General features: G+C 42.8%; 1 protein-coding gene across 1 annotated transcript in view; it reads right to left on the minus strand.

Moving 5' to 3' along the window:
* LOC126272910 (GTP-binding protein REM 1-like) overlaps nt 1-14,475 on the minus strand; it is a 750,201-nt gene extending 735,726 nt beyond the window's left edge. Inside the window, exon 1 of the mRNA XM_049976175.1 lies at nt 14,292-14,475. The gene's annotated coding sequence lies outside the window, so the exon portion shown is untranslated. The remainder of the gene's footprint in view (nt 1-14,291) is intronic.
* Nucleotides 14,476-24,808: the final 10,333 nt, after the last annotated feature.

Below are 24,808 nucleotides of genomic sequence, written 5' to 3' on the forward strand. Positions count from 1 at the left end.
ATGTGACGTCGTCACACATCTCTGGGTCTCAGTGGATAGAGTGTGTGTGCCGCGAATCCCTAACGACACCAGAGGATATGCAACGACCTATTACCTCGGTATGTGTGGCTATATGTGTCGAAACACTACAATCTCTACGACGCTCACTTGTTCACCATCGCTACAAATGGACTATAAACGGTGGGCACTTTGAACATCTTTTGTTCATCGGACGTGACGTTAATGTTTATTTGTGAGCGCATTTTCGGTGGTGATATCATGCACAGACTTGAAGTTTGCGATTAACAATTGTATTTAGGACACAAGAACCAAGTCTTATCACTAAATAATACTTCTAGCTTTCATTTCTGTAGGAAAATACACTGGGTGTTAAAAGTGGTATTCGTCGATCTTTATGAAGTGTGCTCTCTATCCCATTGTGTGAGCTCCTGTCGTAAGTGCATCCCCAGACAGTTGAATTCATCACATTTTATTTCATTTCAGAAATACATGAGGTGGCAGAGTTATGTGTGACACGCTGTATAAACCATCAAGATATTTGCGTAAAGTAAACAGGGGAAAACAACGCACCTCTTGAAAATGCCTTGAGCACTGCACCAGCTAGTTCGTCTCTGCCAATGAGGCACACTTTCGTCTTGCAAGAGGTTGTATTCCTTATACACTTATCCAAAAGAAGAACACGTTAGGAAATTTAATTTGAAAAATCATCGACAACATTTTTCAGCTAAATGAGTTGACTGCCGAAACAGCGCTGTAGAGATTACCGCTAATGTATTGGGCTGGTGTACAAGTTCATAAAGAGTTTTTGTAAGTTAAATAAACACAACAGACACTCATAACAGAGACTTAAGTCATCAGTAAAATATTCTCCTCTACTATTTATAACAATCTGCCAACACCGGGGTATTTTCTGATTCTGCGACTGTAAAAATCACGTAGGTTTGAAAATGGTTCAAATGGCTCTGAGCACTATGCGACTTAACTGCTGATGTCATCAGTCGCCTAGAACTTAGAACTAATTAAACCTAACTAACCTAAGGACATCACACACATCCATGCCCAAGGCAGGATTCGAACCTGCGACCGTAGCAGTCGCACGGATCCGGACTGCGCGCCTAGAACATCGAGACCACCGCGGCCGGCGTAGGTTTGAAACAAAAAACTCGTCGAGTTATGTTTGTTGCTCATTTTCGACCAGGAAGGAAAGAGTAGAGAGTGGAAAAGATGAAAAATCTGAGGGCACTAGACCAGGTGAATAAGGTGTATGCGGAATGAAGTGATTTTTGTCAGTATAGCAGAATGCGTAGCCCGTTATTTACGAGATGCAATTCACGCTGTCTTTCTAGTCGTCATTCTTGCATTGCATCTGTAAGACGTCTCGGGTGTTGGCAGTAAGTGTCAGCAGTGATGGCTACACCTCAATGAAGCAATTCGTATTACAGTACACCGTTGCTGCCCACCAGATGCATAACATAATCTTTTACGGATGCTCGCAGAGCATGTCTTTGTGCGTGGAATTGCTGCCTTGTTTGGACTCAACCATCCTTTTTTGTTCCTTATGTTATCGTAAAGACACCTTTTACCGTCAATAGTAACGATACAAGATAGGAATGATCGGTGTTGTTCACGAGTCAGCTGATGACGAGCAAGCAGAAATGGCCATCCGCTGATTTTTGTGATTTTGGCTTAGAGCATATCTTATGCATACAGTTGATTATTGAACCTTTCCCGTTGCATACAAATATCGCATGTTGGTGAAGTGATCACAGTTCACCGTATGTGGCAGTTCTCGAGTACACTGATGTGGACCGTTGTGAATTAGTGCGTTTAAACGATTTTCGTCAAACCCCGAAGTTCTTCCCCAACGTGGAGAGTCACAAATGTCGAATCTATGCTTCTTAAAACGAGAGAACCTTTTCTTGCCGTGGTCTGTCTAATGACATTATCCCCAAGCAAAGCGAAAATGTTTCTGCTGCTTATGCTGCTGTCACTTCTGTACTGAACTCAAACAGAAGAGTTAGCACTCCATTTTGTAGCTTCCACAGGTCTACTCACTGTCTTCAAATAACAAAATGACAACATGTAACTCAGACAGCAATAGCGAACGACAAAAAAAATAAAAATGGCAGTCTGGCAATCGATAAATAAACCGTTTGCAACCGGAATACCAACATGGAAACAAAAACTCTACGAACTTGTGCACCAACACAGTATTTGTTTGCTAACACACACGTTTTAGAAACCGAGTGCGACTGCGCAGTTGTGAAAACACTGTATTTGCATTCGGGAGGACCAGGATTCAAATACCAGTGTTGCCATTCAAATGAAGATTTTACGTGGGTTTCCTAAGTCGCTAAATGGAAATGCGGTTTTCTGTCTGTGAAGGAAACAGGGCTACCAGTAGGAATGCGCCTCACTTTTCTCTGCTAAGATCTCTATTTCCCCAGCCAGGACTCCTCTCCCCATGTTTTCTCGCGCACTCTCCCCTTGGATGGCGCCCAGTCGAAGAATGAGGACCGATCTTATCCCAGTCTCAGTCGTCGTCATGACTTTCTGAAGTCTCACGCCCAGTTTTTTCGAGAGGTCCAGGCTGCTATCATCTTTTACACGGATGGCGCAGGTGCGATATGCTTTTACATCTCCTGCTGATATGGAAAGCCAGTCGCTGTACGTAGCATGCAGTGAGTTCACGGCAGAGATGACAGCCGTTAGCAGAGCATTTTATTAAACCGGTGTCCCTTGACCTAGGCCTTGTTTGACTGAATGAGCAGTGTCCAGTCTACTGTCCGATACTGTCCTAGCTACCCTTTGGTCTCGGCTATTTATGACCTCCTCGCTGGCCTCCTTCTTGCAGGCTGCACAGTCTGGCTCGCAAGTCATGTGGGTACCTCGGGGAATGAGATGGCCGACCGTTTGGCTAGAGGAGCACTTCATCGCTCTCAGTTCGCTTTGCAGACCACAGGTGCGGGTTTGTCGGCGCACACGAGATACATTCTCTCTCGGAAATGGAGCGGAATCTGCCCCATCCAACAAACTACGCACAATCGAGTAGACCACTACAGCATGGAGCTCTTCCTACAGCTTCTCCCGGAATGAATCCACAGTCTTATGCCTTCTCCACATCGGTCATACCAGGTTAATCCTTTGTTTTCTTTTGTGTAACGAGCCATTCCCAGACTATGGTTGCAAAGCCTTACAGACCGGAGCTCATGTCATGTCTTGGTGGAATGCTCCCTTCTTTTGACCCTCTGTGCTAAGTGTGAACTTCGGATTCATTGCCCCTAATGTTTGCGGACGATTCACGAATAGTAGCATTGGTTCTTAATTTTCTATGTGAAAGTTGTTTCTAACTCTTAATTATAAGGCTTTAATGTACCGTTGTCTGTATATAGCGCTATTATTAGTAATCGAAACGTCCTCAGTCCCGGGTTCAAAACCCCCGCCGCTTAAAGTTTGATTAATAATCAGCACTGGCGACCGAAGACTACCGCCATAAGAAGTCACCTTCATTCTGCCAACGGCTTTGTTAAAGAAGACGGATGGGAGGGCAGAGGTTCAGTGCATTCTCTTGTCCTTGGGGAGAGAAACTCCCCCTAAAGGCGGAAGAATCAACAATGATCAATGGCAAGAGGATACAGAAGGTAATGGAAATCACTGCATTAAAGACACATAACTTATATACACAGGAAATTTGGACTTTAATTGGAAAATTCTCATGATTATCTCTCTATTGACAAAAGATTCCGGATTAGGCACACATTCGGATCTCTGGGAGGAGACTGCCAAGGGGGAGGTGACCATAAGAAATAGATTAAATGACCAATGAAAGGATAACTTTCTACGATCCAGGGCGCGGAATGTCAGAAGTTTGAACGCGGAAATCTGAAAAGGGAAATGCAAAGGCAGAATCTAAATGTAGTAGGGGTCAGAGAATTGAAATGGAAAGAAGACAAGGATTTCTGGCAGATGAGTGTTGGGTAATATCAACAGCAGCTGGAAGTGGTATATCGGGAGTAGGATTCGTAAAGGGAGATGAAAATCTAAGTCACAGGGGACTGGAATGCAACGGTAGGGAAGGAGTAGAAGGTAAGGTTAGAGGAGAATATAGGCTTGGAACAAGGAATGAGAAAGGAGAAAGACTAATTGAGTTCTGTAATAAATTTCAGCTGGTAACAGCGAATACTTTGTTCAAGAATCACAAAAGGAGGAGGTATACTTGGAATAGGCCGTGTAATACATGAAGATTTAAGTTAGAGCACGTAACTTTCAGTTAGAACACATAATGGTCAGACAGAGATTAAGAAATGAGATACGGAACTCTAAGGCGTATTCAGGAGTAGAAATAGACTCAGATCACAATGTAGTAGTGATGAAGAATAGACTGCAAGTTAAGAGATTAGTCAGAAAGAATCAATACGCATAGAAGTCGGATACGTAGCTACTAAGGAATCAGGAGATTCGCTTGCAGTTCTATGAGGCTGTAGATACAGCAATAAGGAATAGCTCAGTGGACCGTATAGTTGAAGAGGTATCTCTGAAAAGGCAGTCACGCATATTGGGAAGAAAAACGTAAGTACAAAGAAGGTAACTGCGAAAGAAGCAATAAGTAACAGAAGAAATACTTCAGTTCCTCTATGAAAGAAGGAAGTACAAAAATGACCAGGAAAGTTCCGGAATACGGTAGTAAAAGCCACTGAGGAATTAAATAAATAGCATCTGCAGGGAGGCTAAGACGAAATTACAAAATGAAAAATTTGAAGAAATCGAAAAAGAAATGATTGTTGGACGGACTGACTCAGCATATAGGAAAGTTAAAATATCCTTCTATGAAATTAAAAGCGAGGATGGTAACATTGAGAGTGCAATGGAAACTCCACTGTTAAATGTAGAGAAGCGAGCGGACAGGTGGAAAGAGTATATTGAAGGCTTCTATGAGGGGGAAGATTTGTGTAGTGTGAGAGGAGGAGTTGATTTAAAAGAGATGGGCGGACCAGTACTAGAATCAGAGATTAAGAGAGTTTTGGGGACCGTAAGATAAAATAAGGCAGAAAGGACAGATAACATTCCAACAAAATTTCTAGAATAATTGGGGAAAGAAGCAACGTTGGTGTGTAGAAAGTTTGAGTCTGGCGACACACTATCTGACGTTCCGAAAAGCGTCATCCACAAATTCCGAAGACTGCAAGAGCTGACAGGTGCGAGAATTATCGCAAAATCAGCTTCACAGCTCATGCATCCAAGTTGCTGGCAAGAATGATGTACACAAGAATCGAAAAAAAAATTGAGAATGTGTTGGATGATGATTATTGTGGCTTTAGGAAAGGTAAGGGTACCAGAGAGCCAATTCTGACGTTGCATTAGATAATGGAAGCAAGACTAAAGAAAAATCGAAACACGTTCATAGAAGTTGTCCACCTGGAAAGAGCGTTCGACAATTTGCAATGGTGCAAGATATCGAAAGTCCGAGAAAAATAGGAACAAGCTGTAGGGAGAGACGGGTAATATATACGAGTAATTTGTACAAGAGCCAAGAGGGAATAATAAGAGTGGACAACCAAGAACGAAGCGCTCGGATTAAAAAGGGTGTAAGAAAGGAATGTAGCCCTTCGTCCGTACTGTTCAAATTGTACATCGAAGAAGCAGCGATGGAAATAAAAGAAAGGTTCAGGAGTGAAATTGAAATTCAATGTGAAATGGTACGATTCGCTGATGACACTGCTATCTTAAGTGAAAGTGAAGCGGAATTACATGATATGCTGAATGGAGTGAACGATCTAATGAGTACAGAATATGGATTAAGAGTAAATGTAAGAAAGATATAACTAATCAGAAGTAGCAGAAATGAGAACAGCGAGAAACTTAACGTCAGATTTGATGGTCAAGACGTAGACGAAGTGAAGGAATTCTGCTACGTAGGCAACAAAATAACGTATGACTGACTAAGTAAGAAGGACATAAAAAGCAGACTAGTACTGGGGAAAAGGGCATTTGTGGCCAAGATAAGTCTACTGGTTTCAAGCATAGACCTCAAGAAAGAAATTTCTGAGAATATACGTTTGGAGCACAGCATTGTATGGTAGAGAAACATAGACTGTGTGAAGAAAGGAATAGAAAACAAATGAAGCATTTGAGACGTGGTGTTACAAACGAATTAGTCCAGAATTAGGTGGACTGATAAGGTAAAGAATGAGAAGGCTCTGAATATAATGGGAGATAAAAGGAATACGTGGAAAAACTGATAAAAAGGGACAGGATAATAGTATATCTATTAATACCTCAGAAAATGACTTCCAGTGTACTAGAGGGGCCTGTAGACGGCAGAAAGCGTAGAGGAAGACAGAGACTGGAGTACATCCAGCAAATAATTGATGACGTAGGCAGGAAGTGCTACTCTGAGATGAATAGTTTGGCACAGGAGTCGAATTGGTGGCGGGCAGCACCAAACCATTCAGAAGACCGATGACTCAAAAAAAGATACCTCCGAAGCAGGGCCATGATGATTGAGATGTGGTATCTCCCACTGCATGCTTGCTATGGGGGATCCCCAACTCTACCTACTTGTTCATGCTGCTCCATAATCACTTTTTTTTTGTCATCAGTCTACTGACTGGTTTGATGCGGCCCGCCACGAATTCCTTTCCTGTGCTAACCTCTTCATGTCAGAGTAGCACTTGCAACCTACGTCCTCAATTATTTGCTTGACGTATTCAAATCTCTGTCTTCCTCTACAGTTTTTGTCCTCTACAGCTCCCTCTAGTACCATGGAAGTCATTCCCTCATGTCTTAGCAGATGTCCTACCATCCTGTCCCTTCTTCTTATCTGTGTTTTCCACGTATTCCTTTCCTCTCCGATTCTGCGTAGAACCTCCTCATTCCTTACCTAATCAGTCCACCTAATTTTCAACATTCGTCTATAGCACCACATCTCAAATGCTCTTTTACACTGTTTTAATACCTTTGGTTTTCCTCCTTTCTGTAGCGCCAAATTCTGCTCTGAGTGTCGCACTTTGTTGTACAGTGGGCGCTCTTGGCTGTAATGGATCAGGGATGGAACAACTGTGCGCTGGACGTTTACTGTCGCATGTAGACCCCCAGGGACACTCGCTTGCTAACTTTCCTATCTCCTTTTTCTTTCTTTTATTATTAATTGTATAAAATATGTCTTTCATGTTATTAGCGTTCTTACTTATACTGTTCTGTATCTCCCGACTAAATTAGAAAACGTTGTATTTGGACATCTCTGCTACCGCGCGCACTACTCTTGGATCGAGAGACTGATGATCTGAGCGGTACTATAACGAAGAGAGAGAGTGGGGATCAGAAAATTAGGACTTTTTTCTGGTGCTTTAAGGTGGGCAATATTTAATCAGATGATGTAATGCTATTCCCTGTGTCGTTGTGGACATTGTGAAGCAGTAAAATATCCAAGCTATCTGTGAATTAAGTATTTTGGAGTTTATCAGACATATGATCCACGTGAGTCTTTAATCGATGTTTCATAAATGTCTGGTTTCGCAGAGATACCTCTAAATATCTATAGCTTTACGACATGCTCGTAATATGTATTAAACCACACAAATATTCCTTGTGAACCCGCCTATCTACTGGCAAGAGATGAATGACGCTGATGAAGATACAACAACAACAAGGAATGTCAAGGCAAGTGAAAATCCCTAACCCCGACGGGAATCGAACCCGGGACCCCGCGCTCGGGAAGCGAGAACGCTACCGCAACACCTTGAGTTGCGGACATGAACCAGATAACATAACACATATTACACGTTCATCGTAACCATAAAAAATAAATTGCATACCCAATCCTCCCTCGTGAATCAGTCTGTTACTGTAAACCGTATTAAATCCCTGTAACACCCTGAGACGAATCTGAACATACGGACTGAAAACTGTATTAAATCCCTGTTATATCATGAGACAAATCTGAACATACAGAAAGGGAAAAGGACCGGGGGATTTTAGTTTATAGCATGTTTAGGTGAATAATTTCGGTGAGATATTCTGATATATAATGTCATTATTCTTCACAGTTTTTACAAGATTTCGTCATGGCTGAAGTAGACATGTTCCATCGGATCGATGTTGCTACTTGGCAGATAAACGTAGAAAATTTATTCCACAAAATTCGTATTGAGAGCCTTAGTTAGCGCAAAGCTGTAAAGTACTTTCGAATATTAGTAATCAGTTCGCTGTTTTTTTAAGCAGTGTTTTAGGTTTAATTGGATGTTAAAGGGTTTATGAACTACAGTCCCAATGACAGCTGTTCTCCCTTTCAAAGCTATGGGAGACCGTAAAAGCTATCAGGCCTTGGATTAGTAACTATTAACGTAAGGGCGTACGTCGAAATGACACCGTGAGCATACCAGAAAATAACGTATGAATTTAACTGGTGGGACAATATGCGAGAGGAAGTTGAACTACTGGAGCGATGCACAAAATGGCGTAATAAACTGCGTGACAAATCAAAGCGGTAGCGGAAATTTACATAGTTACAAACTGCTGCACAGCAAACATTTATAGCAACTGCTTCAGATGACGAGGTAGTTGATTACACAAAATATTCGTGTAAACTCTCGTGGGTTAGCACAATATAATCAGCAGATTAAGGAAACATACTTCCAGATGCGCTCTGCCACATTAAGAAAAACTAAACAGTTCGTTCAGACACATTTTCCTGTCCTGCCGTACTGCACTACGTGGCAAAAAATATCCGGACACCATTTTATGATTGCTTCAAAGATGTCAAACTGATGCTCCCCCCCACCCTCCCCCCAATTTCATTCTACGTATTATAGTATTCCATCATCAAAGATAGGTCCAACTGTGTTATTTACAGAAGACTGAAGCGCCTAGAACCGCTCGGCCACTCCGCCCGTCTGAAGTAGTACTGTGACGGGGATGTTTTCCACTTGTAAATTGGAACAGTATCTTTCCTTTTATGACTTATGACATTAGTGTTGACTGAATGTAGTACATGTTTCACTGTTTTTACGGATAGTAGAACGAGGTTTATAATTAAAGAATATGTTTGGTTGCATTTTATGTAAATTAAATGTAAATCTTACGTAATACTGATGTAAAAGAAGTGTTATAGCCCAGTAGGATAAAAATCATCTCTGTAATTAACATGGGGGAGGGGCGGGGCCAAGACAGAACAGTTGCATGGAGAAGAGGAGGACGGCTTTTTGATGGTGACGTGTTTACGGAAGTGCATTGTCGGTAAATGTGTGAAGTCCTTCCGTTTTTAAGCGAGGTGGAACGGAAGCAGAAAGAGAAACGACGTACAGAAGTGGTTCACTTGTTTGAAGATTAACAACGAAGGCAAAGATGCTGTTACCCGGAATTGATCGTGGCGTCATTGTTGGATATGTGTGTGAAATTTTACTAATTTATTCAGTTTACGAAACCACACATCGCTATATTGTCAGCTTCCTGATCTAGTAAGGACATCTTCCAGCAGTTAAGGCAATCATAGTAAGAAAGAGAAATTACACGTCTCTGGAAGAGCCACATTCATAATATTTACACCAGATCGTGTATACGAAAACATGACAATATGGAACTTCCAGCATCTCAGTGCAGTTTATGGTTCAAACCAGACTAGGACAGTGTTAAATATTCCGAAACTAAATAATAAAATCCAACTTTGTTGCATGTTCAAAACGCTATAGAGGAACTCCTTATAAGCAACTGACCGTAATAGCAAAAGGGAGTTTCTCGCAGTTAGGAGCCATAAAGTTTTAGAATAAAAAATGTTTGATACTTACACACTGATTGCCAGAATTTTATTAATATGGAAATGCAAGTGTATACAAGCAGATTTATGCTATACGTCCTGTTGCTGTTCTGGAACTTATGAAACGAATCGCATGCGGAGATGCAAGTGTATGCAATCAGTGTATTGGAAAAATGTTCCGTCGACGACCGGTTGCCTTTCTGGAACGTAAGAAACGAGTCGTATGCAAAACACAAATAGTTAAACAATTCTGTGTCCGTTTTTAAAGTGTGTACGTAAGATTTTGGTTTACTTGAAAAGGGTTACATCGTAACGTCGACATCGAGTTGCTTTTCTGGAATTTAAGAAACAAGTCACATGCAAAACACAAATATTTAAACGATACTCTAACTTATTATGTCATATCTGTCTGGTAATTGTGAAAGAGATTTGAGTGAGTGTGTGCATGTGTGTTTTGCCTGTGAAGCAGTACAATTACTCTGAAGGCTGCTTAAGAGATTGCATCGAAGTGAGCAGTGATTTATTGACAAGGACTTAGAATACATTTACGTCATACAGAGAGCACGTATTTTCGTTAGAATGTGTAGTCTCTGTGAAAATGAACGTTTTAATACAGTCAATATCACGAGCGATCTTCTAGCTTATATGTGATGACGAACTTATACGCGGAATTGACTTCACTGTGGAAACACATTTTGACGAATGAGCTATTGGCACACCTTCATTCGAGGCATAGTACATGTAATACTTACCATAAATAACTAATAGGTTGGGAGCTTCCTGACAGACTAAAACTACGTGCAGGCTCGGCAGTCGAAGCGATAACCTTGCCTCTACGGGTAAAGCTTTTATAGAGTGAGCTACATAGGTACGACTCACGGCCCACCGTCATATGTGTCTACTGCAATCGAGAGTACGGAGGCAGGTCTGAATAGCTGTAAGTGAGCATCAAGTGCGGAAGGCAAGTTTCTGGGTTCCAGTCCAAGTCCTTCACAAAGTCCTGCATCAGTCCTGGATGATTGGTGAAAGACGGTTGCTGTTAGACATCTTTAACGTCCCGTATTCTCAAGCAACGAATATTAGCCCTATATATCACCGGCGACGAAAGCTGGACTTGCTGTTATGACCCAAAAAAGCGACTCAGGTGAAGAGCAAAGTGAAGAGTATGATAATCGTTTTCTTTGATACCTAGGGAATTGTGCACAAAGAATTTGTCCCACCCAACCAAACAGTGAATTCCACGAACTACTGTGACGTTTTGCGACGGCTCGGTGAAAAGGTGTGGCGACGACCGCCCGAATTTTGGCGTCAAGGGAACTGGCTGCTGCATCATGACAACGCGCCTTGTCACACGTCCTTGCTCACCAGGACCTTTTTGGCAAAACACAACTTGGCGATGTACCCCACCCAACGTAAGCGCCAGATTTGGCACCTTGCAACTTCACGCTATTCCCAAAACTGAAACTGAACTTGAAAGGCCGCCGGTTCGACACTCTAGAGAGGATTCAAGAGGCATCTCTGGCGGTTATAAATACCCTGAAAGAACAGGGTTTCCAGAGAACGTTTGACCGGTGGCAGAAGCGCTGGGACCGGTGTGTACGTACGGATGGGGACTACTTCGAGGGTGATGGTGACAACTAGTCCAAAGGTAAGTTTTTCAACAGATGGCAGCACCAGTCCCAAAAATTTTGGATAGCACCTCGTAACATATTCATTGATACTGAAATTTGCTATTTATTTATACTACAGACAGACAAATATTGCCTATGGACAAAGAAGGGACTGTGCGTTTTAGTAGAGCTTACGTAGGAATTTTACGCTCGTACATTTCGTGAAAAATGTGATTTGCGACCCAAATACAGTCTATAACTGTCGCTCGAGCGTGTTGCTATAGCTTATACCACATTAAGGCACACGTAACGTACGCACAAGTCGCATGGATTCTGAGCGTACAGCAGCACGTTGAACTCGGCACGCTCAGCATAGACATTCGAAAGCGCAGTCCGTGTGCCAACGGCTTCAGCAATTTCTAGGATCTATGGCCGAATTCAGTCAGTAGAGAAACTTTGCAGAAGAAATGGTTCGCAATGCTCAGTGACTTCCAAATAGAGATGTTCTCTTGCCTTTCGCATGCTGTCGTGACGCCTAATGCTGATTACACCTCGTAGCATAGACGCTTTGTCCTGCGATAGTGAATTGGGCATATGTAACAGACATCATTATGAATTATGGTGAGATGGTTGCTGGATATCACGCACGCTTGTGCTACAATTACTTGGTTATACATTATTTAATTTCGCAGATTATAGAGCGTTGTATTTGTTTCGGCAATACATTTGGCTGTCGAGTTCATCGTGGCAAACGTAAGGACTTGCTAGCACATCCAGCTTTTCAGAACAGGTGGACGAATATCCAGTCGTATGCTGTAAGTAAAAAACCACTCCACAACATGAAGGAACTTCCAAACATTACGGAAATCTGTGGATGTGATATACATGTACAGACAAGCAAATGATTACAATTTCAGAAAAAATGGATCATTTGTTCAAGAGAAAGTGCTTCACAAATTGTGAAAGCTTTTAACGCCCTGGTCCATCTGCGACCCTTATGCAAACAGTTATACGTCTTGGCACTGTCTGATAGAGTTTTCGGATGTCCTCCTGAAGGATATCGTGCCATATTCTGGCCAAATGGCGCGTTAGATTGTCATAATAACCAGCTGGAAGGATGATGATGATGTTTGGCTTGTAGGGCGCTCAACTGCGCAATTATCAGCTCCTGTATAAATTCCCAATCTTTGCTCAGTCCAAACTCGCCACATTCATGAATGATGATGAAATGATGAGGAAAACACAAAGACGCAGTCATCTCGAGGCAGGTGAAAATCCCTGATCCCGCCGGGAATCTAACCCGAGACCCTATGCTCGGGAAGCGAGAACGCGAACACGAGACCACGAGCTGGATGAAGGGCCCTGCCCATAATGCTCAACTTTCTTAGTTTGGGAGAGATCTGGCTATCTCGCCGGTCTAGGTAGATTTTTGCAGTCCATACATAAGCAACAGAAACTCTCTCATCTTTTGAATGTAATCGTGCTTGTTCAACAAAACGGTGGCATTTCCCTTTTGTTGTTTGGCTTCATGGTAGAGAGAATTTAAACCGGTTTTTGGAACACCTGAATTCAATCCACACGAATATTCAGTTCACTATGGAGGTGGAAAAGAATGGATGCCTTCCCTTCCTTGATGCGTTGGTCAGATGGAAGACTGATGGTACGTTGGGACATTCTGTTTACAGGAAGCCTACTCACACATACTTGTATCTGCGAGCTGTAGCTGTCACCATCCAGCTCAGCGTAAAGGTGTACTTCGTACCTTGGTTCACAGGGCCCAAGTTATCTCAGACCTTGAAAGTTTGGCAGCTGAGCTATCACATCTCGAAGTCACCTTTCGTCAGAATGGTTATAGTGAGAGGCAGATCAAACGTGCGTTGCGCTATCAGCCTACTGTTCAACGGGTGAGTGACGATAGCAACGAAGTGGCACCTAAGTCTACGGCCTTTTTGTCTTACGCAGGAAGCATTTCCAACAGGATTGGCCGTATTTTGTCGAAATATGATGTGAAATGTGTTTTTCGACCACCTTCTAAGATTAAGGCCCTGTTGGCGTCCGTGAAAGATGATCTTGGTTTGCGTAAGGCTGGTGTCTATCGTATTCCTTGCAGTTGTGGCCTGTCATATATTGGTCAGACAATCAGGACTATGGAAGGCCGGTGTATTGAACATAAGCGTCACACACGCTTACAACAGCCGAGCAAATCCGCTATTGCAGAGCATTGCCTTGACACCGGTCATCCTATGGAATACAACAACAAAGACATTCTGGCTTGCACGTCCAGCTATTGGGATAGTGTCATTAAGGAAGCTGTTGAAATCAAACCATCAAGTAACCTTATAAACAGAGATGGTGGATTTTGTCTAAATACTGCTTGGAATCTGTCTCTGTCTCTCATCAAAAAACAGAGGGACAGAATTAGGGCTACCTCACCTGTTGATTAATAGTCAGTATCGATATTTCTGATTTTAGTTTTCTTTGGTTGTGTGTTGACTTTGCGGTTACTTGTTCTGTGTGTGGTATCTTCCTTGTTTCTCCTCTGTGAACCGAGGTATTAAATTCGCTTGCACATTTCTTCCTTCTTGCATTTGTGGCTTGATAATGTCAGAGTGTGCTCCTGCCGAAATATCGGCGGTGGTCGACGACGTCACCCGGCAGCACACCCGTAAATTATTTGAACACCGTTAAATTAGTTTGTACGGAACCCTCGGTGCGCGTGTTCTACTCGCACTTATCCGGATTTTTTTTTATGTACGAGTAGAAGATTAACGTTACAGTGTACAAGAACCGTTGCCACAACCTATTATGAGCTCACAGGTCAATGCAAAGAAAAAAGTGATAGTTTACGACCATAATCCCACACTCGTGCTATCGATATCACTCCGTCGTCGAGGTTGGAGCGGCAGCTGAGCAGACGCGGGCATACTGACCTGGGCAGGCGCTCTCGGGGTCCCGGGCTGTCGGTGGGGCTGTGCTGGCTGGAGCCCGTCGAGCTGACCGAGTTGACGGACGGCGAGCGCCGCGACCGGAACGAGTCGCCCAGGTTGAAGATGCCGTTGGGCGTGATGGAGAAACTGCGCACGCGGTAGTACACCACCTCCTCGCCGGCCGCGCCGCCGCCGCCGCCGCCGCCCCCGCCCCCGCTGCCGCTTCCGCCGCCCCCGCTGCCGGAAGCCGCGCCCCGCCGCAGCTGCCCCAGCATCGGCTGCACAGTGGAACACGTGGCCACTGCTTTTAGAATTCACTTCTTCTCAGGGCGGAATAAGGAAAATAGGGAAAAAAAGGTGAAGGAGGAAGACAACCGGAGGACAATAATAAAACCGTCAAATTTTGTCCACATATTCGCTACTGTGGAGGCACATACCCGCTACGAAGTATTAGTTTCTCGTTGCTGTAGTCACTATTTTGTAATTTATTGTGGTCAGCCGCCCGTGCGGTTCTAGGAGCTGCAGTCTTGAACCGCGAGATCGCTACGGTCGCAGGTTCGAATCCTGCCTCGGGCATGGATATGTGAGATGTCCTTAGGTTAGTTAGGTTTAACTAGTTCTAAGTTCTAGGGGACTAATGACCTCAGAAGTTGAGTCCCATAGTGCTCAGAGCCATTTGAACCATTTGTTGTGGTCTCTTCTCCGAGTGCGACTGGAGAAACAGATCACACTTTTCCTTATTTCCTACTATGTAGTCTACAAAAAATGGTTCAAATGGCTCTGAGCACTATGGGACTTAACATCTGTGGTAATCAGTCCCCTAGAACCTAGAACTACCTACACCTAACTAACCTAAGGACATCACACACATCCATGCCCGAGGCAGGATTCGAACTTGCGACCGTAGCGGTCACGCGGTTCCAGACTGTAGTGCCTAGAACCGCTCGGCCAGAACGACCGGCTTTTCCCGAATGTACGAGGGCTATTTAGAAAGGGAGCTCCTATGAGTCGTGAGATGGAAACCTGAGTGAAAATCAAGAATGTTTTAGCTGAAACGGTTTGGTACACCTTCCAGCTACTTAGACATTTAGACATACAAGGGCCTAAAATCAGTGAATTTTTTACGGGTATGCTACATGCACCTGAAGCCATTCCCAGCAGAACTACCATATTACTATATTGATTAGAAAGTAATATCCGCCATTCAAAGCAGTCCCAGATATCTTCCGTGGTTTATCCCTCGCAATACCAAGGGGCGGGCGTATTTGTGTTTACTTTTTAAAAATATTGTAATCAGTTACCTTAAATTTTGAAATTTTGAAAAAGTATTTGTTGATTCCAATACATTCTGCTACCTGATTACATGAACGTTTTAAATTTTTCAGTCGAACTTAAACCGAAAATTTAAGTCATGAATAACATAATCAGTATTGTATATTTTCGGGTTCTGGACCTTACTGAGACATCAATTACTGTTTATGTCGTGAGAAAATGTCAATCACGATTAACGAGATTTGCGTCTTTAAACTTTTTTTTAGTGTGGGCTTAAAGTACCCTTCCCTTGGTGGTACACATTACTGAAAATTGTTGATGTTGGTAAGAGTTCATGTTATGGACCATATTAGCACATCTCAAAAAATATGTTGTTTTTCAAGTGGTCTTCATACCAGGATTTTGGCCCAATTAGTCAGATTAACGTAAACATGAACCAAGATATTTATTTGAACACTTGCGTTGACCAAGTGTTGCCCATCGCTCTAAATTGTGGACACGCTTTTTTATGTGGGCATTAAGAAGCCCCCTTGACAACGCAGATTATGAAAAATTCGTTGGTATCCCTAGGGTTAAGATACGGCGCTTGATGTTCAACAGAGCAGGAACGTATATGGGTTGCATTCCAAGGCTCTTGTCATCAGGGATGACTAGTGTGTCCACAGGGCACTACTCCATGAAAATGTAGAGCGAAGGACAACACTTGGTCAATGAAAGTGTTCAAATAAATATCTTCGTTCATGTTTACGTTAATCTGACTAATTGGGCCAAAGTCGTGGTAAGAAGACCACTTGCAAAACAACACAGATGGCCTGAACTTAGCCCTATACATACGGCAGGATAAACGCCCGTTGCACGATATGTAATAATAATAATGTATGTGGCTAGGACAGGAGCCCCACCTTGCAGGGAGCACGGACGTTTGGTGCAAAGTCTATTTGACGCCACTAAGGTGACTTACGTGTCGATGAGGATGAAATGATAATTAGACAATACAACAATCAGTCCCAGTCTCTGACCCGGCAGGGAATTGAACACGGGCCGCTCACATAGTACTCTGTCGAGCTGACTACTCAATTATGAAGGCGTGCTATTGCCACATTTGAAAATCGGTAAAATTACGACTGATCAGACCACTTACACGTCTTCTGTCCTTCACTGTCCAGTTTCTGTGGTCCTTGCCCCTTTCATGTGACACTCTGAGCAATGGCATTTGCGTGGTACCCGATTCGAAACGTCTACTGCAAACATTTCATCTTCCGTTGTTCGATGTGAAACTTCTTGACGGGGATCAACATTCACTGACAGATGCAATTCCTGTCGGTTTGGAGTCGACTGTCATTGACAAGGCGTGATTCTCGTCTCTAGTCCTTGTTACTTAGAATCTTCTTACATGTAATGTTCCAACACCGTGTTACGTGGCTGCAAATCGATATTCCATCGCTCGCAGACACATTGGACAGAGCACAATGATACAAGGACAAATTGGGCAACTTCATTCAGCGTATGGTTCAAATGGCTCTGAGCACTATGGGACTTAACTGCTGAGGTCATCAGTCCCCTAGAACTTAGAACTACTTAAACCTAACTAGCCTAAGGACATCACACACTTCCATGCCAGAGGCAGCATTCGAACCTGCGACCGTAGCGGTCGCGCGGTTCCAGACTGTAGCGCCTAGAACCGCTCGGCCACTTCGGCCGGCCATTCAGGGTATGGTCTTGGGCACATCTAAATTCGTTAGCTTAAGTTTGCGACGGGGGGTCCATGACTGGCTGGTATCTACAGTGACCAAGGTGTTGCTTCAAGGTGGTGACTAATAATTTGTTGGATGAGCTTACGTTCCTAACATAGTAATTAACAAAGTCCTATCGAAGATTCTTGTGTATAGATACATCCACGAATGAAGCTTTGCATACTTAAGATTATTTGAAAATAACTGATTTTTTAACTTGAAACATCTTTTGTAAATATGTCTGATTTCCAGGGAAAAGGCGAAACGTGTCAGGCAGTTTGGATACATTTTTAAAAAAAAATTGTTGCCGGATTAGGAATTTAGAGAATTATGAGGATTGCACTAACAAAATATTTATTGAAGTTCTTGGACCACAGTGCCTCGCAGTACAGTGCCTTATGTAACATACTTTCTGTAAGATGGTGAAGGACTTACTGCTTTCTCAATGCTTTTGCATATGTAGGAAGACATTAAGTATTGGAGCTGAGATAGAAAATGGTATGGAGTACAGCACTGTGTGGGGCGTACGGAGTTACTGTGGAACTGGAGCTGCCAGGGAGACACTAAGGGTTGTTCGCTTTACGACTTTGGGCAGGTGAGTGGGCTGCAGAGGGTGGAGAGGCACCACGACGTCAGAGGCTGGCTGTGGCTCGTCGTCAACAGAGGACGCCATTCTGGTTGTAGCATCGGATTGTACGAGGATGACTCAATAAATAAGTCGCAGATGTCAGAATATCCTGTTGTTGTCAGCTACTGTGCGAGTCAGCACTGAAAGAAACAAGGAAGGAGAGAAGTTCGATGGCAGGAGGCAGGAATACAAAATCATCTACACAGATCCCTTTCTAATCAACAGAGGTCTTTATTTCTAAAAGGAAAAGAAACTTAAATTCTGTCAGTCAATAAAATTTTTGTAGGTTTGAGACCGCATTGTCAATATGTAAAACTACCGACGTTTCGGTCACTGTTGCAAGTCACCTTCTTCACGGTGTTTTGTTTGCTGAACACCCTGAAGATGGTCACTTGCAATAGTGACCGAAACGTCGGTAGTTTTACATATTGACAATGCGGTTACAAAGCCAGAAAATTTTATTGACTGTGACAATGGGTGAAGAAGCCTACATATATATCAAATTCTCTTGATTCTTGTGCCTCCTACATACAAGCAATTTACTGTATATTATCATTCACAGAACCCAAGCTAAGTAACGTCATGCTATAACTCAGTACCGATGCTCTCGAGGACCACCGAATCTGGCCGACAAGGGATGGGCGGTTGGTCAAATCGGTGTTGATAGGTGGCGCTGAACTCTGGAAATGTGGCACTGCCCGCTCTTTGCATTGCCACGCGGATCAGCGCATTCTTGATGCCGTTTCGTGGTGCTATTCTGGTCTGTGTGCAGTCGCTGCTTTAGTACTGCACGTATCGTCTACAGGGTGATTCAAAAACCATTTAGAAACTGACATGCACATCGGGCATACAGCAAGGATTAGTAATCATGTACGAACCGGGGATCGCAAACGCCATGAAAGGGCACTACGGTTGGATGTGGGCTGGGATCGTCTGAGACTGTGTGATTGGGACGTGCATCCTTCCGGATTGACTTGATGGTCGCACATATCTCTTACTTCTGCGAGAGGTTCTGTCGGACATGCTACGTGATATTCTCATGCCTACTCGTCATCGTATTCGATTTCAGTACGACGTGGCCTTTGCGCATTTCATGAGACAGGTGAGGGTAACATTTCCCGGTCGATGGATTGGTCACGGTGGGCTAGTCGTATGGTCACCATGATCATCCAGTCTGTCCGCAATCGATTTTTTCCTGCGGGCGTATCTGAAGAGCCTCGTGTACGAAACAACTGTTACAGCGGAGGAGGATCTAGTGAATAGGGCTGTTTCGTTAGTAGGATGTCTTCGAGATAGTGCCGGCCGTAGTGGCCGAGCGGTTCTAGGCGCTACAGTCGGGAACCGCGCGACCGCTACGGTCGCAGGTTCGAATCCTGCCTCGAGCATAGATGTGTGTGATGTCCTTAGGTTAGTTAGGGTTAAGTAGTTCTAAGTTCTAGGGGACTGATGACCTCATAAGTTAAGTCCTATAGTGCTCAGAGAGCCTCTTCGAGATACACAAGATACCTTGGAGAGGGTGCGCCGTTCAATGCAGCATCGCTATTAGGCGCGTATCGATGCATTTGGACAAAACTTTGATCATCTCCTGACGTGGGCGTCCATTTGCAGCACGTGGCTAAATAACTGCAACGCCATTTAGTAGCCCCACATGGCCTTTGCGACGCCCGCTTCCTATGTTATTACTGATCCTTGTTGTATGTCCGATGTGCAATGTCAATGTGTAATCTCTTTTCTCCTTTTTTCTATCACTCTGCACAGTTTTATATTGCGCGCCCTACGTATCTAAAAGGTGGAAGCATGTCACGTGGTATTTTGCCGATACACAATCTTCTGAGGCGAACGCTTAATCATCTGCAGTTGTACGGTCAGATTAAGATGGTAGCGTGCTGTAAGTGTGTACCGAATAGAGCAGCATGATTTTCATGAGCCAACGGACTGTCCGTAGAGAAGGTTGTAGTGAAAATCGTCTTGTTTGAACAATGAATGTATTTCATACACTGTTGTGTTCCACAGGAATTCAGCAAAAAATGAGAAAAAAATCAGAAACAAGTAGCTTCCTGGATGCCCTGTTTATCCAATGATATTGTTTCCAGTCTAGGTGTGTTTCGCTACCCCAGAGGACACAACGCTGCTATGGGTTGCAGCAATTTAAGGAAGTAATAAACTTCTTGCAGCCCCACAGGTCACCTGTTAGATGCGAACGCTGCCACAGGAATTCAATGCTATCGGCTTTCATGGACTTGTCGAATAGATTAGAGGGGGTGTATATTGAATAGGAAAATAAATTTCAGATTCGCACACGCTGTGCTCATGCCGCTGCCTCAAGAATAAAATTATTTATTGACTCACGCTAGTATTGGGTTCGAGCATCCAGGTAAGACAGCGAATCTGGAAGCAGGAAGTGCTTCTTGTGGATTGGGTTCTGATACGACAGTTAGAAGAGAGTGTTTTGTGGTGGCTACTGCTAGAGGGTCACGTAAACAGCTGATCAGTGCTGGACTGCTTGAGTCACAATAGCTTACATTTACGGAACACAACGAGCCCATTCTTGGGTCTGAAATTTACAAAAGGAAGCTCTGACATATTATACTGTTTAAAAAATTCTACTTACAATTCTACTTACAGTATTTTAAGAACTTATCCCCACAAAACCCGAACCCACCTTAGACTCCCATCGATGGCTACACCACAATGTATATTTCGCTTTACAGTACAGAGAAGAAGACAATAGCCTTAAAATGTACTGGTACAGGAAAATGAAGATCAGATGGATAGATAGGATAATTAAAGAAAATGTTCTGAATCTAATCAGGGATAAAACATATTAGGACACATTCAGTGTCATCAAAGGCTCTCAGTTTGGTAACGGTGGTAAGTGAGGAGTTAGGGGGTAGGGAGAGGAAACTGTAATATAGGTTTGACAGTAGTAAGCAGGTACAAATGGATATTGACTACAGAGACGAAGAGGCTTGCACGAGAATGGCTAGGGTCAAGAGTTGCATGAAACCAGTCTTCGGACTGAAACAACAATACGCATGTATCATTTGCTAGTTTCCACAATAATTTTAATGAATCACTAAAAGCATAATTAATTTGCAAGATATACTGAAACGAGATTCCATTGATAATTGCAGATTTTAATGTTCATTCAACTACTCATCTTAATGTACAATTTATTGTTCTTACTTGTTCCTCTCACAGTCTATTTTTACTGGTGGTTTTACAGTCTAATGCACCACACATTATGCTGTTCCCTTTACTGTATATTTTATATCTATTTTATAACAGATATATGTAAGACTTCATGTACTTGTTGTCTTACTTCCTCAACTGGAGTGACTTAAATGTCCAATGTATCATACATGCACAGGAGGTAGCTATGCCAAACGATAAATAAATAAATAAATCGATAAATGAGAATGGTGGAACAATTAGATTCGGGAACAAAGAGAGAGTGACCGTTGTCGGATGGTTAGTGGCTACCGGTGCGTGTGCGTGCTAGCTGCCTCTTGCATTGGGTTCGATGCACACCCACTGGAGTACGCACGTTTAATCGTATGAGTGTATCAGGTGATAATTTAATTGCGCAGTATTTTTCAGAGTGCCACTGCATCAAAGCAGTTCTTTTATGAAGTGTTTCATGCTTAATGAAGGTTGGACGTGTGATATACACAATCCGTGCCAAGCGCTACAGTTTATTAACGAGAACTGTAGCCAATGTTACCATCAAGAAACTAGGAAATTTGGATAATCTACGCATTTCTGTCCTTAAGGTAAACGTGGTCAGAGCCACACCGCAATTGCCGCTGCACGTTACAGATATGAACATGGCATACACATTATTGCCAATGCGTCGCCAACACGAGAAGGCTTAGCCTCGTCTGGTACAGTCAACTGACTCGGGACATTGCGATGGCCTTTTGAACTCTCAAATCACAGATACATGTATTTTTCCACTGACTGAATTTTAGGACCAGTTTCACGTGTTACTTAAACCTTTATGTTTCAGAACTAATTATCAAAGCTCGTGGACGACTAAACACACCCACCACACATACACCCCCCCTCCCCCATATATATTATATATATATATGTGTGTGTGTGTGTGTGTGTGTACGTCTGGATGAGTTAATACGTTCCTTTATAGTCATTTCGGCTACTGTCATCATCAGATCTGTGATTAAAATCAAATACGTACAGAAATGAGGGGTGCCTGTTACACATTATCAGGCTACAAAAGATGAAAATGCAAACAGCTAAAAAATTTTAAGATGTTCAATCACTAAAGCCTAGAATTTGTAAAACAATATTAATTTTAGCATCAACAAAACCTGCGCTGAGTTGACAGTTGAGGCGCCTAAACAGGGCGTCAACTGTCAACCCAGGTCAAAAAATTTATAAAGTCACAAACTTCAAGTAAGAGGTGACGCAAATGTGAGATACGTTGCGTTCGTTTCTTTCCCTTCAACTCATACGCTACTATGGCACGAATATCTCAAAGAATGCTTGTGATGAATGGATTTCGTTATAGTGAAGCGTTTCATCATGATAAGTGGATATGGACTATCGGTTTTTAGTCCCACATTCAATCAACCTGGCCGAATTGCAACGACATTGTCCTCTGAAAAGTCGAGACGGAAGTATGCAAGGACCGTCAAGCGTTCCCGTGACGTGCATTCCTGGTTAAACTATTGGCTTCCGATAGCGTGTGGCTCGCACAGTTACAGCCACAACGTGCGGTTCAACCTAACTTCTACCCCCATTGCACACCCGTGTTAGATGAAGGACGTAAGAAACAATAGGACATAGAGGAAAACGGGCAGGAGCCATTCAATGAAAACGTTCTCCCCGTTCCTCTCGAGCACGTGCTGTGCTTTACTTAAAACTTCATGTCTCTTGATAGTTGGCGAAGATTTCATGTGTTGAAAATCTAAGACTTTCCATTCTGCAGCAGGGAGTATGATGTAATAAAACATCCGTTACTGACAAGGGACGCCTTTGACCGCTCTGAACCGCACGAAATTCTGCTTAGAGTAACGCCCGATCATAAAGGAGAAGTGGTGTGTGTTACGTTACATTCTACCATACCAGTACCACAGCAGGGAAATTATACGTAATTCAATAAAAGTGTCATCAGAGTTTAGTTTAACAGAGCCGGAAACTCTCTGTTTAAAATATTTATAATAGGGTAGAATACACGTATCCTACACACCTGATAGTCATCGCAGTGCAGATGCGGGATTTAGATGAATTGTTGAAAAAAATGGAAGAGAATACTGTGCGCGCTTCACCAAAGCCATGTTTTCACATCCAAAACCACTTTCGCATTCAAGCGTATCAAAGCCACTCTAGTTACATTTTCAAATGATGATATGGGTATGTCAAATATTAGTATTTCAATGTCATAACCTATCTTCCGCCAAGCACATTGTAACATAGACGTATGCCATGATGAAGAAAACTGATTTTAAATCGCAGGGTGAGTTTTGATGATGCAGAAACGCTCATGTATCTTCACTTGTGGTTTGCCACATTGTAGTCTTACAAAATAAGCAATCCTTCTGATATAGAGCTTATATTGTCGAACCAAGTAAACATGAAGAGGTCGGCAACATTTTGTTGTTTTCGGAGGCAACATCTTCAGTATGACATTTTTGTTTGAACAGCTTGCTTCTAGAAGGGTACGACCTGACCAAGGCTCACACAGCAATAGACTCTTTTCACTTGTTACGTGTTCGTCAAGGACTGTGTTCTTAAGTACTTTTACACTTTTGCTTGCCTTCGCATGAATATTTCGGGCAGGTTTGTTTCAAGTTTCTTTGAAAATACGGGCCGAATGTGCCTTATGCCTCTTTGTTTATCTGCCTGTCATTGATCAAGCCACATCAATTGTGTAGCTGTGGGCAGAACTGTGTGTAGACTGCAAGACACTAGATGTAGTTGTGTCTCCTCTGTGAGAGAGTGTTGATGATTAAGAGATTTCGTACTGGAATTGACTCTGGTCACTGTTCCATAACTTTGGTTTCTCCACACCCTGCTCTGTCATAAACATGTCCACATCCTCCACAAACTGTAGTACCTTCTTACATATGCTGTTATCATATTCTACGTCCTTACGTATGACAAATGTGGTAATATGCCTGCCAATAAAAGAAATCGAACCTTTGAAATTGTCCAAGCTAGCCATTTCAGACACTTCTAGTGTCTCACATTTGCAGATGCCAATAGTGAATTGTAGATCCATACGACCTTCCTCTATGAAATTGCGATATTACATGCTCTCTTATAGTTCGGATTTGCCACAGTCTGTTTCCTCCTGCTCGCCTTTTGCTAGATATACAATTTAGAATTTTTCTGCTATTTGATTTGCTTTTAATGCACTGTAGCACCTAACTACTTTGCTATAGGAATTGAAGCAACGATTGTAATAGTCTTAATAAATGTTCTCCAATACGCTGTCGTCAGTATCTTCTAATACACCGGGCCTCAACTATTTTGACTAGACTATTCCTGATGCTCTGGAGATGAACGTCGTGTACTGCTTGAAGAGCAACTTTCATGTCCACGTTTTCCCTGCCCTTCAAAATCAGTATACCTATCCATCGAAACGACATGTATTTCAGAACCTTCATCATTGCAGCGCGTCAGCAATCGTTTCTTAATATATTAATGGACTGAGATCCGCCTCGATTGCGAAAAAACACCTAGTGTTTACCTAGGTTTCGGTGTAGATAACTACACCTTCTTCAGAACAATAAACTCAAAAGTGTCTATAAAGACCTTTGTCAATAATTAAAAGCTCAGCATAGCTATATATTTATAAAAGAAAAAGATGACACATAAAAGTACATGTGAACAAAGTCAAAAGAATAACTTAACTTAATGGT

This window comes from Schistocerca gregaria, chromosome 5 (genome assembly GCF_023897955.1).
Source record: "Schistocerca gregaria isolate iqSchGreg1 chromosome 5, iqSchGreg1.2, whole genome shotgun sequence".
Taxonomy (NCBI): Eukaryota; Metazoa; Arthropoda; class Insecta; order Orthoptera; family Acrididae; genus Schistocerca; species Schistocerca gregaria.